General features: G+C 37.7%; 1 pseudogene across 1 annotated transcript; it reads right to left on the reverse strand.

Annotated features, from left to right (window-relative positions):
• Positions 1–18,529: 18,529 nt before the first annotated feature.
• LOC105729353 (keratin, type I cytoskeletal 18-like) lies at positions 18,530–20,137 on the reverse strand (annotated as a pseudogene). The gene has a single exon (XR_001110227.2). The product of XR_001110227.2 is annotated as a keratin, type I cytoskeletal 18-like (transcript).
• Between the last annotated feature and the right edge of the window lie 632 nt (positions 20,138–20,769).

Raw genomic sequence — 20,769 nt, forward strand, 5'->3', positions numbered from 1 at the left:
GAGAAAAAATACAAAGTTACCAGCAGAAAGAGTCATTTCAAACTTCAGATTTTCAGAGGAGCAGTTAAAAGTGATCCAGAAGTCTGAAATATAGTTCTGCAAATAGAATTAGTAAAATGAAATGGAGATAAATGTCCATGTAAGGGCAGGCCATTCGATGGCTCATCGGCAAACATCACGATGTCACTATAGTTGACAGTAGATGTTGGAATAGAGAAAAACTGAGCCAAGCTCCAAAGTCCTTAAGGGTTAAGAAGAAATGACCCAGAGGTGACAACAACGAGAACTTGAATATAACATGGAGATAATAACATGGGCCCTCCTTGCCACCTGGAATTCTTGTAAGGATTAAATAAAAGAATAATTGCATAAATGTTTTCATTTGAAAGTAAAAGATGCAAGTGTCCATTATAGGACAAATCATTGTTAAGTGAAAACTACATAAAATTGTCAGAAAGCAGTTTTGGGGAACCAGGATAATACTGAGTCCTCTTCAAGAAGCCAAAATAATGGCCATTCTGACTAGAGTAAGATGGTATCTCATTTGGTTTTTTGTTTTTCTGGGTTTTTGTTTTTTGAGACAGAGTCCCACTTTGTCTCCCAGGCTGGAGTGCAATGGTGTGATCTCTGCTCACTGCAACCCCCACCTCCCAGGTTCAAGCAATTCTTCTGACTCAGCCTCCCAAGTAGCTGGGATTACAGGCACATGCCACCATGCCTGGGTAATTTTTGTGTTTTTAGTAGAGATGGGGTTTGGTCGTGTTTTCCAGGCTGGTCTTGAACACCTGACTTCACCTGATCTGCCGGCCTTGGCCTCCCAAAGTGCTGGGATTACAGGCATGAACCACCGTGCCCAGCCCTCATTTGGTTTTGATTTGCACTTCTATAATGATTAGTGATATTAAGCATTTTTTCATATGCTTGTTGGTCATTTGTGTGTCTTCCTTTGAAAAGTGTTTATGTCTTTTGCCCACTTTTATTTTTTTGAGACAGAGTCCAGCTCTGTTGTCCAGGCTGGAGTGCAGTGGCACAACCTCAGCTCACTGCAACCTCCACCTCCCAGGTTCAAGCAATTCTCCTGCCTCAGCCTCCTGAGTGGCTGGGATTACAGGTGTGAGCCACCACCACCAGCTAATTTCTGTATCACCATGTTGGTCAGGCTGGTCTCGAACTCCTTACCTTGTGATCTGCTTGCCTCAGCCTCCCAAAGTGCTGGGATTACAGGTGTGAGCCACCACACCCAGCCCTTTTGCCCACTTTTTAATGAGATTGTTTTTTGCTGGTAGACTGGATAAAGAAAATATGGTATATATACACCATGGAATACTACACAGCCATAAAAAACAGCAAGATAATGTCCTTTGCAGCAATATGGATGGAGCTGGAGGCCACTGTCCTAAGTGAACTAAAACAGGAACAGAAAACCAAATACCACATGTTCTCATTTATAAGTGGGGGCTAAACCTTGCTATGCTTATTACCTGAATGACAAAATAACCTGAGAGTGGAGGGAGAGGGAGCGTGACGACTGAAAACCAACCTATCGGGTGCTGTTAGGATTATAAATTTGGGAGATGGCAATGGAGAGACGGTATTTAAGCCAATGGAGTGGATGAGATCTGTCAAGCAAAGAGTATAGAGTGAGAAGAGAAGAAAGAAGAGATCTCACAAGATATTGTAAGAATGGTTAAAGGAGTACAGAAAGGATAAGGAGAGGAAAGTGTCATGAAAACCAAGGGAGGTGAGACTTTAAGACTCCCACATAAGCACATACATGCTTATATATATGCATATATATATATATATATACATGCTTATTACCTGAATGACAAAATAACCTGTGCACCAAACCCATACAACATGGCAATTTACCCTCTAACAAACCTGCACATGTACCCCTGAACCTAAAATAAAAGTTTTCTTTTTTTAATTTTTAAAATTCAAAAAAGAAGCCAAAATATAAGAGCAGCAGCCAGAGTGTTTTGATGGAAGCAGCGTCACTTGGAGCAAAGATGGATTTCAATAAAAGGACACAGGCAAGGAAAATCATTTTCACTACTAATGAAGTGCTAAATCCTGGGAGCTTTATCCACATCATCTTAAATTCCCACACCAACCATGCAAAATGGGTATTACCGTCTTCAAATTGCAAATGAGGAAACACGGACTTTGGTTAAGTCACTTTCTGTAAGTTGCACACTTATAAAACTGAGTAGTTAGCATTTGAACCCAGCTCAGGCAGATGAAATCCCATTCCCTTTATACTACATGAAACTTTGATGTATTCAGCACTTTACGGGGGAAACAGAACATGAGCATTAGAATGGTGCACAAATCACTAGTATAAGATAGAGGCAAAGAGGACAACTGAGCTGGAGGGGACTGGAGTGTGGGCACAGGGAGGTGACAAGAGGTGTCTGCCTTTGCTGATGGATGAGACTGGAGATAGAAGGAGTTGGAAGGAAAGCAGGAAGAGAGAAGATGAAATTATCTGGGCTTGCATTTCAACTGGAACTTTGATGTTCAGTGATGTTCATCTGTATGAAGTTCATTACCACCGGTATGGAGGTTAACTGGCTACTTTTTTTATGTTAGTTTTTTTTCATTATTTATATGAACAGTCAAGGAGCCATCTTGCCAGTTTAACAAGCACCCTTCAGGAATCAATTAAAAATTCCTATCTCAGAGGACTTACATATGCACAGTAACAGCTTGGGTTAATTTACTAATTCATCTAATCAGCCTGCCATATTATTAGCCAACTTCCCTAAATCTTGTTATAATTTACACATTAAAAAGGAAATGTCTTCCAAATATCTTTCTGCACAATTAGAAAAAACATATAGACACATCATTGTAGATGATTGGTCATAATTTTAATGTACTTTATGAAGGAAAATGGATAAAATCACATTTTAAAATACTTAAGGTGTTTGAAAACTTCTTTCAAGCAGGGTTTTTTTTTTTTTTTTTTTTTTTTTGAGTGTCATTTTCATGGTCTTGTTTGTGTAAATTTTTTTGGACAAATCCTTTCTTTATATATAACACAGAGATATACATCAATCAGTTTCCAAATGGCTCATCAAAAATTCTGAGTTAGAGAATTTAGAAAAAGCAAGTTATTATTTAAGATGAATGCTGTGAAGCAGGGATAGCTTTCTCAGCCAGAGATTGTGAGACATGCAAAGATCCCATGGAACCCAAAGATGACTGGCCTTTTTTGGACAGCTTCTCTTCTCACTCTTGGCACACATGTTAGATCCCTTAGATGCACTTAGTTGTACTTTGCAATACGTCCCCGGTACCTTGTCAACCGGCCCCAGTATTCTAACTCCAAAACAATGGGCAAGGCTTATGGGCACATTCACACAGCATGCAGAAGAAAATTCCCCAGATTCCCTCCATTACACTTCTCTTGTCTAGTGACATCTTCCTTCCTCTGTTTCCCCACTTGGCCTCTCAAAAACTTTATTGTCCTATGAAATTCAGCTCTTTTTCACTGTCCTTTAGAATGCAGAGAGGAATTAATTTTTTTAATTGTCCTCTAACACAAAGAAGTCATTTATACCCAAATTCTCACTTTACTGATAAAACATTTTAGGCTAAAGCAGGTACGCGTGGCACAGCCGGGAAGAGGATGGGGTTGTTTTATACTGCTGCTTTTGTTGGCCCCACATTCAGTTAGCCCTGAAGATCCTTCCAACTCCTAATTCTATCATTTGTCTGCTCTATGGCTCATGATGAATTTGGCATAAAGTTATAATATATAGTGGCCTAAAATTATAATAATGTGAATGGTTTGGGATGAGGAGACTTTGTGTCTCTACTTTTTGTTGTTGTTGATTTTTTTTCTTTTTTGAGATAGAGTCTCACTCTGTCACCCAGGCTGGAGTGCAGTGGCATGATCTCAAGCTCACTACAACCTCCACCTCCTGGGTTCAAGCAATTCTCCTGTCTCAGCCTCCCGAGTAGCTGGGATTACAGGCTTGCACCACCGCCAGGCTAATTTTTGCATTTTTAGTGGAGATGGGGTTTCATTTACCATGTTGGCTAGGCTGGTCTTGAACTCTTGACCTCAGGTGATCTGCCCACCTCGGCCTCCCAAAGTGCTGGGATTGCAGGCATGAGCTTCTGCACCTGGCCTTGTTCTTGTTGATTTTTTAAATTGATAAATAAAAATTGTATATATTTATGCTGCACAACATGATGTTTTGAATCATGCATAATTGTGAAATAGCTAAATTCAGCTAATTAACATATGCATTGCCTCACATACTTATTTTTTGTGTGGTGAGAATGTTTAAAATCTACTCTCTTAGCACTTTGCAAGTACACCGTACAGTGTTATCAACTATAGTCACCATGTTGTATAATAGAGCTCCTAAGTTTATTTCTCTTGTCTAACTGAAATTGTATATCCTTTGACCAACATCTCCCCAATTCTCCCTCCCCTCCCAAACACCACTGTACTTTCTATTTCTAGAAGTCATATTTTATAGATTCCACATAAAAATGAGATCACGAGGTATTTGTCTTACAGTGCTTGGCTTATTTCATTTAATGTCCTCCAGCTTCATCCATGTTGATACAAATGACAGGATTTTCTTCTTTCTTAAATTTAAGTTTGAATAATACTCCATTGTGTGTGTATATGTGTATATAAATGTGACATGTGTATTATATATGAAATATTTTTAAATGTTTTAAAACATTTCATTGTGTATATGTGATATATGTGAATATATATACATATATATGTATGTGTGTTTGTGTGTATGTGTGTGTGTATATATATATATATATATATATAAAACCTTTTTAAAAATCCATTCATCCTTTATGAGCACTTAGGTTGATTCTGTATTTTGTTATTGGGAATAATGCTATAATTCATATGGAAGTTCAGATCTCTCTTCAACATACTGATGTCATTTTCTTTGTGTATATACTCAGTGGTGGGATTGCTGGATCATATAGCTCTATTTTTTAATTTTTTGAGGAATTTCCTTACTGTTTTCCATAACTGTACTAACTTACATTCCCACTAACGGTATGCAAAAGCTCTCTTTTCTCCACATCCTCCCTAGTACTTGTTATCTTCTGACTTTTTGATAACAGCCACTCTAACATACATGAAGTGATAGCTCATTGTAGATCTAATTTGCATTTCCCTGATAATTAGTGATGTTGAGCATTGTTTCATATACTTGTTGGCTGTTTGTATGTCCTCCTTTGAGAAATATCACTCAAGTTCTTTGCCCGTTTAAATTAGGTTATTTGTTTTGTTGCTGTTAAGTTGTTTGAGTACCTTATATATTTTGGATATTAACTCCTTATCAGATGCATAGTTTGAAATATTTTCTCTCATTCTATAGGTTGTCTCTTCATTCTGCTGGTTGTTTCCTTCACAGAGCAGAAGCTTTTTAGTTTGCTTTGATCCTATTTATCTATTTTCGGTTTTGTTGGCTATGCAAAACCAACATTATAGAACTTTCCTCCTGTGTTTTCGTCTAGCATTTTTGTAGTTTTAGGTCTGATGTTTAAGTTTTTAATCCATCTTGAGTTAATTTTTGTGTATGGTATGAGATAAGGATCTAATTTCATTATTCTGCATGTGGATATTCAGTTTCTCTAAAACTATCTATTGAAGAAATCGTTCCTTCCCCATTGTGTGGTCTTGTCATCGTTGTCAAAAATGAACTGACTGTAAATGGCATGGATTTATTTACAGTTGCCCTTCTCTGATTCTGCTCCATTGGATGATGTGTCTGTTTTTATGCCAGTGCCATGCTGTTTTGATTACTGTAACTTTGTAATACATTTTGAAATCAAGTAGTGTGTGTGTTTATGCCAGTACTGTTTTGATTACTATAACTTTGGAATATATTTTGAAATCAAGTGGTGTGATGCCTCCAGCTTTGTTCTTTTTGCTTAAGATTGCTCTGGCTCTTCAGGATTTTTTGTGATTCCATACAAATTTTACGACTGTTTTTTCTATTTCAGTGAAATATTTCATTGGAATTTTGATACAGATTGGATTGAATCTGTACATTGCCTTGGATAGTACGGACATTTTAACAATATTAATTCTTACAATCATTGAACCCAAAATATCTTTCCATTTATTTGTTTCTTCAATTTCTTTCATCAATGGTTTACAGCTTGCAGTGTACAGGTCTTTTACCTCCTTGACTAAATTTATTATTAACTATTTATTTGTAGCTATTGTAAATAAGAAACTTTCTTGATTTCCCTTTTGAATAGTTCATTGTAAGTGTATTAAAACACTACTTATTTTTGTAGGTTAATTTGTTTTCCTGCAACTTTACTGAATTCATTTATTGTAACTTGGAGACTTCAGGGTTTTCTGTACATAATATCATGTCTGCAAACAGACAATTTCACTTCTTCATTTCATATCTGGATGACTCATTTATTTCTCTTGCCTAGTTACTATGGCTAGGATTTCCAGCACTACGGTGAAAGCAGTGGCAAGAGTGAGCCTCTTTATCTTGTTCCTGACTTTAAAGAAAAAGCTTTCAACTTTTCACTATCAAGTATAATGTTAACTGTGGGCTTGTCATATATGGCCTTTATTGTGTTCAGGTGCATTCATTCTATACTTAATTTGTTGAAAGCTTTTATGCTGAAAGGATGCTGAATTTTGTAGAATGCTTTTTCTGTATCTATTGAGATGATCATGTGGTTTTTGTCCTTCATTCTGTGAATGTGATGTGTCACATATATTGATTTGCATGTGTTGACACTACCTTGCATCCAAGGATAATTCACATTTTGGTATTATGCTTTGAAAGTTTGAGAAAGATTGGTATTAATTCTTTAAATAAAGATTGGTATTAGTTCTTTAAATATTTGGTCAAATTCAGCAGTGAAGCCATCAGGGCCTGGACTTTTCCTTGATGTGAAACCTTTCATCACTGATTCGATCTTCTTACTTATTATTGGTCACATCTCTAATTTGCTAGAATGATTCTTGACTGATCTGAAATGCCCAGATAAGAGGGATAATTTATGATAATTCCTACTATCATATACATATATCACTTCCTGCACTATTTTCTGGTTTTTAGTGACTATGTGAAGCTCGTTAGGCTCATTTCTTTTTGGTTCTCAACTTTAAGTTGTTTAATATATAAAGAAACACCAATCAACCATGCACAAACACACTTTTTGTATAGTTCTACATAGTAATGTAAATGTTGCAGAGGACGGTTTGAGACAAGGTCTGGCTCTGTCTCTCAGGCAGGAGTGCAGTGGCACTACCACAGCACACTGCAGCCTCAAACTCCTGGCCTCAAGCGATCTTCTCACCTCAGCCTCCTGAGTAGCTGGGATTACAGGCATGCACCATTATGTCTGACATTTTTGTATTTTTTGTAGAAATGGGATTTCACTATGCTGCCCAGGTTGGTTTCTAACTCATAGGCTCAGGCGATCTGCCTGACCTGGTCTCCCAAAATGCTGGGACCACAGGTGTAAGTCACTGCACCTAGCCTGTAAATGATTTCATATAATAAATAATGTTTAAAGATACTGAAAGGCAGTGACTATAAAGTTTGATTCAGGCACAGGCTTGCAATGTGTCCAAGAGATAATCTAAAGATGATAGTCCATATAGGAACGTGGCTTAATGTGTTCATGTCTTCAGGCTCTGAATTTCTTGACTCATATCAGGTACCACAGTGTTAATTGAGAACAGTGGAGTATTATGAGACTACAATATACTTATATCAGTTATTTAGTTTATAGCAATTTAGGCTGAGCTCAGCTGGACAGTTGCTCTGATCTCAGCTGGGCTCCTGCCTGTGTCTGCGATTGGCTGTAAATCAGCTTTAGGTCAGATCTGTTGATCTTGGCTGGGCTCTTTCATGTATCTGGGGCCTCTGTTAGCATAACTGGGTTGACTTAGCTCTAGTCCTTGTGGTGTTATCCCCTAGCTAGGTAGCCAAGGCTTGTTCACGTGACAGAGAAAGGAGTCCCAAGAGAAGAGTCTACAAAGTTTCTTAAGTACTAGTCTGGGTACTGCCACATCATTATTTCTGCCACATTCTATTGGTCAAAACAAATCACAAGGTAAGCCCCAATTAAAGGGATGAAGAGATACATTCCACTCCTTGATGAACAGATCTGTGAACTCTCATTGCTAATAGCATGGATACAGGGGATATGGACTATCACTATCATGGCTCTTTTATGTGCCTAGCATAGTGATTGGCTTCCCTGAAAAGGTATGTTTCACTAGCTAATTAATTCAGTAAATGTAAATAACCCTTCTTTCCTAAAGTTGTCCTAATTAACCAGGTGAAAAAGACTAATCAAATTTTTCACTCTTATTAAATTCTATTTTACAAACATAATACAGAGTTGAAATCTTAGAGAAAATGTACCTGGTCCTTTCAATTCTCATTTCTTATACTTTGGGCAGTTAAGAATTTCACAATAGCCTGTGGATTGCTTTATGCTTTCCTGAAGGCAATGCAGAGAAAGTAGCAGCAGTGTTTGATATGCCATGAATTTGGCTCTTGAAATCTCTAGTTGGGCAGCCTCATAGGAACTCATACAGCCTTCTTCTGGAAGGTGGGCCAGTCATCTTTATCAACTACAGGTTGAAAGATATAAAGTACCTTCAGAAACACTTTATTGTAATAGGTAATAGGATCCCTGGATCTTTATTCTGTAGTTTATGTCCTAAAAACTGTTTGAAACCAGTATTTCATTAAGGGCTCCATGATAAGTAGTTTGTTCAGATTAAGCATTTGAAATTCACATTCATATGATGAGCAAGATAAAACTTGAACTCAATTTTAAGAGTCTATTTCTGTACCATACAGCTTTATTCATCCTATTTATGTCTTACAGCAATGTTGAGTTGGTAATACAGTATTTTCAGAAATAAAATTCTATTTACCACAAATGCCTATTTACCTGCTATTTGAAAATACTGCTTTGCTTTCACCTTTTGCAGAAAAATGTGAAATGTACTTTTCTAAGTAACTTGTCTTATATATTTGCCATTTTTGAAATCTCACTCTATGGAGTTTTGAGCATATTTGTTTGTTTGATATGCTTTTTAAAATATTCGGGTTTAGATCTAGTGATGCTGATTCAACAGGCAGATTCCTTTCCTAAATGTGCAGATGTGAGGTGATATGGTGACCTTTATTTGACTTTTTTGGTGGACAATAAATTATAAACCAGGAATGGAGAGTGGCTATTTGCTGGGGCTTTAATTGGCATCTCACTCATTTGTCTAGTTAGCTTAATAATTAAATTTTGCCTAATTTGATATAAGAATTTTGCCAAGTGATGCTCATTTATGAATTTATGACTGTATTAAAGTCTTTCACCTTTAATAATAAAAAGAGCAATACAATGTATTTAGTACATAGCTAGCTTTTGATGGCTTCTACTTTCCTTGAAAATAGGTGCAACCCACCAGATATATATAATTACACAAGAAACAACGAAAAACCAAGTAGAAAACAAAACTTGACTCAAGATTTGAATATGTATAACAGAGCTTTTTAAAGACAGCTTAATTTTCTTTATCTGCTTATATACAGTATATTTTAAGTGAAAACAGACTGATTTCAAAGTAATATTTTTTCAATTAAATGTAGCGCTTGAAATTAAATTTTAATATAAGAAATGCTGTTTCTCAGCATTATGAATTATTTTAGGAAGGAGACTCTCAGAATCAAAATTAGAACTTTTAAAGAATCATTATCAATCTCCAACTAAAACAATGTAGGAATCTCTTGAGCTCAGTATAACCATTTTCTCTTTTATCAAATTGGAAATTGAGTCTATTTGGCAAACCAAAACATTTTAGAAGTGGGGTCAGGGAGGGAAGCTGGAAGCACTAAAGGGAGGAAGAAGAGGAAGTGTTAGAAATGATCATTTAATGTAAACACAGATAATTTTTTTCTTAAAGCCTAATTACTTCATTTTATAAATATGGGTTTCACACTTTGAACTCTGTGGAGGGTTTTTTATTCTGACTTAAAGACAATAGGAATGATTAACTATAGAGATAAAAAATAATGTCCCACTACAAATCTCAGCAGCCATTCCTCATAATTTAACTAAAACCTCTATTGACAGGAAATCCTTATGTGATATGTAACTTAAAAGTAATTAATATATCTATGATGACACTGTGAATTTTATTCTTTAACTTTTTTTTGTCTTTACGGCATGACAATCTCTCAAAGAACACAACTTCAAGTCAACATAAAATATGCAGATTTCTATATGCGAGAGATAAGCCAACTACGCAATCACAATGACTTTGAACTCTTCATCCCAAAGATGCATTGGGTGCATTTTTTATAAACTGAAATAATAAATAATAGATTGGGTCTAAAAGTAATCTATGTTTTTGCTGAGCCATCTACTCCCAAAATATCTGGATTCTGAGTCTCTAATACATTACACTAAGAATTTTATTCCAATCTCAAGCTTTTATGCATGCAAGCAAAGACAAAACCTTGGTAGTTTTGTGTTCCCTTGAAGTCTTTTCTTCCTGTCAACTAAAATAGTTCTTTTTTCATTCAAAACATATAAAAAGAAGCAGGGAGAGATTAGAGATTATGCAACATTCTGCTCCATCCATTCCAGGTTGTCAACTACTCCAATTTATTAAAATGTAGAGTTTTCATTAGAAAAAAGTAATTCTTTAACTCTTATCTAAATTCTTTAGATATTAGATGAGTTAAATATTAAATTCTTTAAAAAACAAGCAAACAAATAAACATTTTCTAAAGGCACAGGCAGCCGTCTGCCCTGCCTCCCCATTCTGAGTGGCTCTTTTCTCAGCCAGCAAGTGGTGCTATAATTTGCTGCAATAATAAGGCAGGCAGGCAGGAAAGTGTCTTTTGGACTTTGCCTGATTGGGAAATTGGCAAGTTTCCTTTTGTTGTCTGATGCCATCATGGAAATATACAGAGATGCTAATTACCCTAATTGTTTGTGCTTAAGATTTAAGTTGTTACACATCACACTTCAAGAGATTCAGAATAATATCAAAGAAAGATGTGTGACTCAGTGAATCTTTGATTCTGGGATCCAATATATGGAATGTAGTTACTACTAACTCTGGCTTTTACTCCCTATGTGATCTTAGACAACCTCAAGTTTCTCTCTATACCTACTCATTTAGCAGTGGTTATTTTCTAACGTTTACTGTTTTGCTTTTTATTTGTCTGCATGTTATCGTTGCAAACATATTGCCAGCCTTAGGTAACTAAGGACCCCTTAACCAATACATACGTATTTATGTTTCATATTCTCTATATTCTACACGTGTGCTGATTGATTTTAAGCTAATTGAATAGTTTCTTTACAAGTCAATTCTATTGAAATTTTATGCCTGTAGAAAGGCTATTCATTCTTGAAGCCATCGTAAATAAGTCCCAGTTCCATTCTCTTCCCTTCCAAGTCGACCCGCTGGATGTGTTTAATTTGCAATGAAAAGTGGAAGAATGCTTAAGGCATATTTTCCAAAAATGTTTCTCTCTGTCAGATGTTAATAGATGTTATTTTTAGGGTTCCATAGTCAAATGAGTTTGTGAAATGGAAGATTAAAATTAGTTAATACAGGTTTTCTAATGGAAAGACTGCTTAGGAAATTTAATATGCTAATAAGCAATTATAAATCCCTGAGAGAGTGATAAAGCATGCGGTTTCCTACTTAGTTGACCATAAAAACCATGATTTTGGAGAGCAGCTCACATGACTAGTTTTCAACAGAACACACTTTGTGAAATCCTGATCTTGAACAAGACAAAAAAGAATGTTAAGTAAATACATATGGCAAGAAGTAAGAAGAGAAATCAAAGACGGTTAAAGTGACACTTAGAATCAAAAGGTGGTATCAGTCTACACATGGAGGTTATGCTGCAGTGACAAATAACCCCAGTATATCAGTGATGTACAAAAGAAAATGTTTACTTTTTGCTCAGGCCTCATGTTGATTACAGGATGGCTGAATGCACTGATTCACATTATCTTCATTGAGAAATGCAGCTGGAAGAGCTTCTACCACCTAGAATGTCACAGATCATCAGAGTAGTGGGAAGGAAATTTGGAGAATTACTTTCAAACTATTAAAAGCTTCTACTTAGAGGTGACCCATGCAACTTCTCCTCCCATTCCACTGGCCAACTCTAACTTAAAGGACATGGGAAAGTATAATGCTACCATATTTCTAGGAGAGTAATAGAATATTGGTGTTGAATGTTCCTAATGACTACACAGAGACAGAGGAGAGCTGCCTTCCCCGGTTCATGCATTTTCCTGTCATCCAGTAACCCATCATTGCAGGGCTATAAAGGCAAGGGCCATCACCTTGACTCAAGACAATTCTGAAGGGTAATCTCAGTTTCAGAGACCTCTAGAGGGGTTGAATGGGGTCTTTGTTAGGTCTGCATCACAGCCCAAGCTCCCTTCTGTACAATCCTCCTTCACCTCCTTTCCACAAGATGTTGTTCCCAAAATCACTCACTAAAGAACTTCTTGCTTGATAATCTCTATCTTAGAACTTACTTTTTTGGGAATCCAGTCTGTTATACTATACAACATATGTCCTTCAATGATAGAAAATATTGTTTTGTGTGTTTTCAAACTTTATGTAAATGGTATAATGCTGTATACACTCAATTTGCTTTCTTCAAATTATGTTTTTTGAGGTATATTCATATTGACTCACATAGCCCTAATTAGTTTACTTTTAACTGATTTTTTTTAAACACCATAAGTTATTTATCTATTCCTTTGCTAGTGAGAATTTGGGGTTTTCCCAATTTTTTACCATCACAATCTTCTGGAGATGTAACTACTTGTTCACATATAGAAGAGTTTTTCTAATACACATATATACCTTAAAAAAGAATGGCAATAAAATAGAGGATCTGCATTCTCAATTTTATTAGATATTGTAGTTTTCTGGATACTAGTAGAGAATAACATAAATGATAATTTGTTTTTCTGTTTCTGTGAATTGCCTATTCATATCCTTGCCCATTTTTTCTATTTAATTCTTGTCTTTTTCTTATTAAGTTTAAAAAATATATATTCTTGATACCATTCTTTGTCAGATATATGGTTTGAAATATCTTCTCTCAGTCTGTGACTTGCCTTTTAACTTTTTTATGATATCTTTTTATAAATAAGCTTTAAATTTTAATGTAGTCAAATTTATTCATCTTTTTTCTTTATGGTTTATGCATTTTCTGTGTTGTTTAGAAAATGTTTCCCTATCTGAAGCCTTGAAAATATTCTGCATTTTTCTTGAATGTATTTATAGTTTCTGCTTTTTACATTTGCTTTATTAATCCACCTGAAATTCATTTATTTTTGTATATGATATAGTAAATACAGTTTTGTTTTATACAGTTAGTCAATTGTTATAGCACAATTTTTTCCAACCTGATATTCCATGCTCATTTTTTTGTTTGTTTAGAAATGGGGTCTCATTCTGTTGCCCTGGCTGGAGTGCAGTGGCATGATCATACTCACTGAAGTCTCAACTCCTTGGTTCAAGTGATCCTCCCACTTCAGCCACCCAAATAGTTGGGACTGCAGGTGCTTAAGCAATTCTCCCATCTCTGCCTCCCAAAGTGCTGGGATTACAGGCAACAGCCACTGTGCCCACCATCCCCATACTAATTTGTAGTGTCACTTCCGTAGATATAAAAATGTATGTTGGGCCCTCTCTTCTGTTTAATTAGTGTGTTGTCTATTTCTGCACTAATATCACTTTGAATTAATTAATATGGCTTCACAACAAATCCTGATATATTAATAACTAAGTCGTCTTTCCTTCATTCTTCTTTAAAACTGCCTTGGCTTTTCACCACCTTTTGTTCTGAGTGAATTCTGGAATCAATTAACTTTCACTAAATAAAATTCTCTGTTGGGATTTTGATTGGACTTGGAACATATTTTTATATATGAATTTGAGGATTATTGATATCTTTATGATATTGAGCATTTCCATTTATGAAAATAGTACCTCTCTAGAGAGATTCCATTTTGCTATAGACATGCCCAATTCCCATGTTTTCTGTGTTGAGATACACTCAAGGGAGTGTAGACATGAAGGAGCAGCCCACACATCTACATGGCTACCCTGTTTTCTCTTTCAGTATAAATGAATTAAACTTGGCACAAATGTGATTTGAAATAAGTGCAGTGCAAGGAGAGAGATCCAAGATGGCCGATTACTAGCAGCTCAGGATTGTAGCTCCCAGTGAAAGCGCAAAGAACAAGAGGATGCCACACTTTCAGATGAATTTTTGTTGCTCACAGACGAGGAGAGTCCCAGCAGAGGAGCCCCATGGATCGCCAGCGCGACTCTTGTGGCCGGCGTGGCAGTTCCTGGTGCAGAATAAACGGGACTGGGTCCCCTTTTGATCGACGTTTGGAGCTCCGGGAAGGCAGAGTTGCCTATTCAGCTGATTGAAAAAGGGACTCAATAAGGAAGCCAGACCGGAGATTCCCAGGCAGAAAAGCACCATGAATCTTGACACTGCTGTTTTAGCCAGCGCAGTTGGTTGCTCAGATTCTGGCACTGGGAATCAACAAGTTGGACATCCACTCAGAGACCTAATTTGAAAGTCAGTAATTACAAAGATGACAGGTGGATAAATTTACAATGATGGGAAGAAACCAGCGTAAAAAGGCTGAGAATACCCAAAATCAGAATGCCTCTCCCTCTATAGGGGATCACAGTTCCTCATCAACAAGGGAACAAGGCCTGATGGAGAATGAGTGCGTTCCATTAACAGAATTAGGCTTCAGAAGGTGGATAATAAGAAACTTCTGTGAGTTAAAAGAACATGTTCTAGCCCAATGTAAAGAAACTAAGAACCTTGGAAAAAACGTTTGACGAAATCCTAACAAGAATAGACAATTTAGAGAGGAATATAAGTGAATTAATGGAACTGAAGAATACAATACGAGAACTCCGCGAAGTATGCACAGGTTTTAACAGTCGAATTGATCAAACAGAAGAAAGGATATCAGAGGTCGAAGACCAACTTAATGAAATGAAACGAGAAGACAAGGTTAGAGAAGAAAGAGTAAAAAGGAATGAGCAAAGTCTCCAAGAAATGTGGGACTATGTGAAAAGACCTAACTTACGTTTGATAGGTGTACCTGAATGTCATGAAGAGAATGAATCCAAGCTGGAAAATATTCTTCAGAATATTATTCAGGAAAACTTTCCTAACCTAGTAAGGCAGGACAATACTCAACTCCAGGTAATACAGAGAACACCACAAAAACATTCCTCAAGTAGAGCAACCCCAAGACACATAATCACTAGATTCACCAGAGTTGAAATAAAGGAGAAAATTCTAAGGGCAACTAGAGAGAAAGGTCAGGTTACCCATAAAGGGAAGCCTATCAGACTCACAGCAGATCTCTCAGCAGAAACCCTACAAACTAGAAGAGAGTAGGGGTCAATATTCAATATCCTCAAAGAAAAGAATTTTCAACCCAGAATCTCATATCCCGCCAAACTAAGCTTCAAAAATGAAGGAAAAATAAAATTTTTCATGAACAAGCAAGCACTCAGATATTTCATCACCACCAGGCCCGCTTTACAAGAGCTTCTGGAAGAAGCACTATACACAGAAAGGAACAACCAGTATCAGTCATCCCAAAAACTTACCAAAAGGTAAAGAGTATCTCCATAATGAAGAATCTACATCAACTAATGGGCAAAATAGCCAGCTAGCATTAAACGACAATATTAAACTCACAAATATCAATATTAATCCTAAATTTAAATGGATTAAATGCCCCAATCAAAGACACAGGCAAATTGAATAAAAAGTCAAAACCCATCGGTACGCTGTATCCAGATCCATCTCATAAGCAAGGACACACTAAGACTCAAACAAAGGGTTGGTGGAAGACTCACTAATCAAATGGAAAACAAAAAAAACAAAAAAAACAAAACAAAACAAAAAACAGGAGTTGTAACTTTCGTCTCTGACAAAATAGACTTTAATAGTAACAAAGACTAAAAGAAACAAAGAAGGACATTACATAATGGTAAAAGGATCAATGCAACAACAGGAGTCAATGATCATAAATATATATGCACCCAGTATAGGAGCACCCAGATACATAAGACAAGTTCTTAATGACTTATAAAGAGACTTGGACTCCCGCACAATAATAGCGGGAGACTTTGACACTACATTGTTAATATTCGATGGATCAACGAGATTGAAAATTAACAGGGACATCTATGATTAGAACTCAGACCTGGAACAAGTCAACTCAGTGAATATTTATAGAATTCTTCACCCCAGGTCCACAGAACACACATTTTTCTCAGTATCACATTACACCTATTTTGAAAGTGACCACATAATTGGAAGTAAATCACTCTTCAGCATTTGCATAGCATTTCACAGACTTAAATGAAATATTGGTTGGCTGTTTGTTTGTTATTTTCTTCCCTTATTCCTTCCTGTCTCTGCTGTTAAGCACAATACTCAGCATAAAAAAGGTTTTTAATACCTATTTTTAGATTGCATTCCAGCCTGGGTAATAGAGCAAGACTCCTGTTCTCTCTCCCCCTTTCTCTTTCTCTTTCTTTCTTTAAAAAAAATATATATATATATATATACATATATATATACTATGTGCAGAATATTAAAACAGCAATCTCTGAATCTTAATACCTTTTTGGTAGTTATGTTCTCAGTGAGATAAAACACCCATAATTGTTTATTATTCAACCAAAGAGCAGTTAAGGGATTTTTCATGTGTAACAGAAAACACAGCATTACGACTACATAAATGATCTAAACTGTCAATGTCTGTGGAGTTTGCGGTACTTAATTTACTTGAATTTTCTGTGAAATATCACAGTTTGGCTTTCTGCGAACTCCTGACTTCCATGATAAAATACCCTCAATTACATTATAATGGAACTAACAGAATTTGTAAACCTGATTGGAAGAAAATAATATATTTTCTGCAAGGGTTGTTTGGTATCTAATAAGAAAAAAGAACTAAGAATTTATCATTAAAAACAACACAGGATTTGTATCTTAGGTTTGCTCATATTTGATACAACTAAGACTAAAGTTACACTATAGGGTGTCAATGGTATGCCTTATAAAGGACCCTATTCACAAATTTATTGGCCATAAATCCTGTGTAGGCACCATTCCATTACATCTGAACAAAACAGCACTTTTAAAGAAAGATAACTGTAAAACAAAAATTTAACCAAAAAATATATGTAATTTTCAACTTGAGATAAGAAAAAAAAAAGAAATAAGTGCAGTGTTTAAGAGTGACTAATACTACACTGAAGGAGCTAGATAATGCCATTTGAAATTATCTAAAAGGCTGAGAAAGTCAACAAAGGAGTTATAATAGAGTTAAGGGAGAGATGAAAAAGTCTGAAATAATATGTGAGAAAGACAAAGAAAACATATTGTTCTGCACTGCTGTATTTCATAAAGGTTGGCATTCATTAATTCAGTATTCATTAATTAATTCATTCAAGAAATTCATTAATTCATTCAATAAACATTCATTGAGTACCCACTATTTCCTAGGCAAGTTCTAGTTTTGGGCAAAGAGTAGGAAACAAAGCCCCTGACCTTGCTGAACTCATTTAGGGGAGGGACTTACAAAACACTGAGTAAGTACTAAGTACCTACTACATGAAAACTGCAAATCACTATTTTAGTCCTCAAGCTGATTATGAGAAGACTGGCCATCATAAAATCACCAAGAGAACAATAACGAATGTCATGGGACATAGTACTAAATATAAACGCAATTAAAAGTGTGAAAGAAAGGTAACTGGTGATTGGGAGTCAAATAGGTTTCTTGGAGGAACTCCGTCTCTTGCTAGACACTGAGATGAAACTCTTCATGCTATGTGAGTAGACAGAGAGGAACTCAATATTCCTGGAAAGGAGAACCATGTGGGCAAAAGCAGATGAGGTTAGATAAATGGAATGAAGCTGGATAACTAAGGAATCTGGCCACCATCAGGAGTTTAACATGCGGAGAGCAATAGCGGGGCCCTCCTCTTCCCCTCTCCTCTTTTTCCTTCTTCTTCTATAGATCTGGAAACCGACCTGATAAAAGCAAAATTGTATCAGTTATCAGCCCAACATTGACATAGAGAAGGCAATAGAAAGTGGAGAGGCAAGGGATATAGTTACTTTGAGCTTGACCCAGTGTGAGAGAATTTGAGATAGGAGAGACAGCATGGACTCTACTCATGGGATTTATCATCAACACGGGGAGGCAGGAGTAATTTGCCTACTACCAAATGAATAAACACTTATAACCCAGATGATTGTTGAGACATCCTGCCCTTTGGCTTGAACCCCCAAATCCAGACATGGTTAGGTCTTGAAACTCCTCATGTTTTCTGCAGATCCCCAAAGGCTGTTATCTTTCATGGCCACTCTGCCTACAGCACCTGCATTCATGTGTGTTTCCTCAGTTTTTCCCCTTGACAAGCCAGAACTCTATCCCTTCAACAGTTTCCATAAAATATGCATGTTCTCCAAGCGTTTTATGAGTTTGCTTTAATTTCCTGAGGAATTGGGAACATGGAGAATAATCACATCAGCCTATACACAACCTCCCAGTGCTTGCTGCTCCACTCTCCTCCTTTCTCTCAAACTTCCATCTCTGCTCTTCATTTCTCCCTTTCTGGATTGCTTGCAAGAGTCTCATATTCTGCTCTCTCTTTTTTTTCTTTTTGACCTCTGAAATTTTTATTGGCCTCCTGCTCCCCAAAGGGTCCCCTGCTTCTGCTGGCCTAATGTCTCAGAACTTTGGTGTCGTTGGTCTCAGACACCACTTTGCCATCCACTATCCAGCTGATGGTGGTCTTTTGGATGGTTTGCATGGAGTTGCTGCTGTTCAGGACATCACCAAGATTGAAGTCCTTGCCATCTTCCAGCAGGCGACGGTAGATGGCGATCTCAGCCTCCAGCTTGACCTTGATGTTCGGCAGGGCCTCCTACTCCTGTACGTGGCGCGGTCCCTCTGCCTGGTCTGTGGGAGCTCTGATTCCAGGTGCAGCAGGATCTTGTTGAGCTGCTCCATCTGCAGGGCGTAGCGGGCCTCCACCTCTCTCGGGCTGTGCTCCAAGCTGGCCTTTAGATTTCTCATGGAGTCCAGGTCGATTTCCAAGGACTGGACTGTATGTTTGAGCTCTGTGAGTGTCATCTCAGCAGATCCAACCTCAGCGGACTGCGTGGTGACCACTGTGGTGCTCTCCTCAATCTGTTGAGACCAGTACTTGTCCAGCTTCTCTTGGTTCTTCCAAGGAAGCTTGTCATATTGGGCTCAGATATCTGCCATGATCTTGGCAAGGTCCTGAGATTTGAGGGCATCTACCTCCATGGTCAACCCAGAGCTGGCAATCTGAGCTTGTAGGCCTTTTACTTCCTCTTCATGGTTCTTCTTCATTAAGAGCAGCTCCTCCTTGAGAGCCTCAATCTCTGTCTCCAGCTGCAGCCGAGTGACATTGGTGTCATCAATGACCTTGCGGAGTCCATGGATGTCGCTCTTCACAGTCTGACACATGACCAGCTCTGTCTCACACTTGACTCTAAAGTCATCAGCAGCAAGATGAGCATTGTTGATCTGCAGAATGATGTAGGCATTGTCCACAGTATTTGTGAAGATCTGAGCCCTCAGGTCCTCAATGGTCTTGAAGCAACCAGACTCGATGGCTCCAGTCTCTGACCTGGGGTCCCTTCTTCTCCAGGTGCTCCCATATTTTGCTCTCCAGCTTCCAGTTCTTGGTCTCCAGGCTCCTCACTCTGGCCAGGTAGGAGGCCAGGTGGTCACTCAGGCTTTGTATGGCCTCCTTCTCATTCTGGATGCCTCCCATTCCTGCCAGAGTCCTGGCCATCCCTGCGGCCAGGCTCCTGGACCCCATGCCACCCCGGAAGCTGGTGGAGCAAGACACGGAGATGTGGGAACCAGAGCCCCCCACACCTGCACAGACGGTGGCCATGCTGCTGACCAGCCAGATGCTTTAGCTGGGTGCCTGGACAGAGCCCAGGGCCTGGTAGTTGGTGGAGAAAGTAGAGTGATCAGTGAAGCTCATGCTGTCCCACTCTCCAGAGGAGAGAGAGAGGAGAGGACTTAGGCTTTGCTGATCTCTGCTCTCTTTTTTATGTAGATCAGTTCAATTCTTCTCTACTCCTCACCCTAAAGGGTCATGTCCAAACAAATCAAGGAACTAAAAACTTTGTAAGTAAATAAACACACACACACACACACACACATACACACACACAAACTTACACACAAAATACACAGGAAAACAAACCAAGGCAGAAAGATAAATCTGCTTCAGACAATATAGAAAAGCTGGGAATATAAGAGGTACAGTAGTTCAGAAAAGGAAAAGATCAATCAAGAAGGGTTCAGTAGAGCAGATAAATGTTGAGCTAGACCCTGAAGAGAGGCAAGAATTAGTATTATACAGCGAGGAGGCAAGAGGTCATTCAAGAAAACCGCACAACCGAAAATGAGCATGGCGTCTGGGAGAAGGCAACCCTTGACTGGGAAACTAGAAGCAAGATAAGGCTGACTGGTGCGGGAAATGTCAGACTGTCAGACTCAAGAGCTTGGATTTCATCCAATAAGAACCAGAATAAGCCCTAACAAATATGCTTTGGAAAGCAAGGAAGCTTTGGGAGTGGTCTCAGAAAAAAGAACCAGGGGTCCAAATAC

This window comes from Aotus nancymaae, unplaced genomic scaffold (assembly GCF_030222135.1).
Source record: "Aotus nancymaae isolate 86718 unplaced genomic scaffold, 86718_ANA_hifiasm-v0.15.2.pri h1tg000033l, whole genome shotgun sequence".
In the NCBI taxonomy this organism is placed as follows: Eukaryota; Metazoa; Chordata; class Mammalia; order Primates; family Aotidae; genus Aotus; species Aotus nancymaae.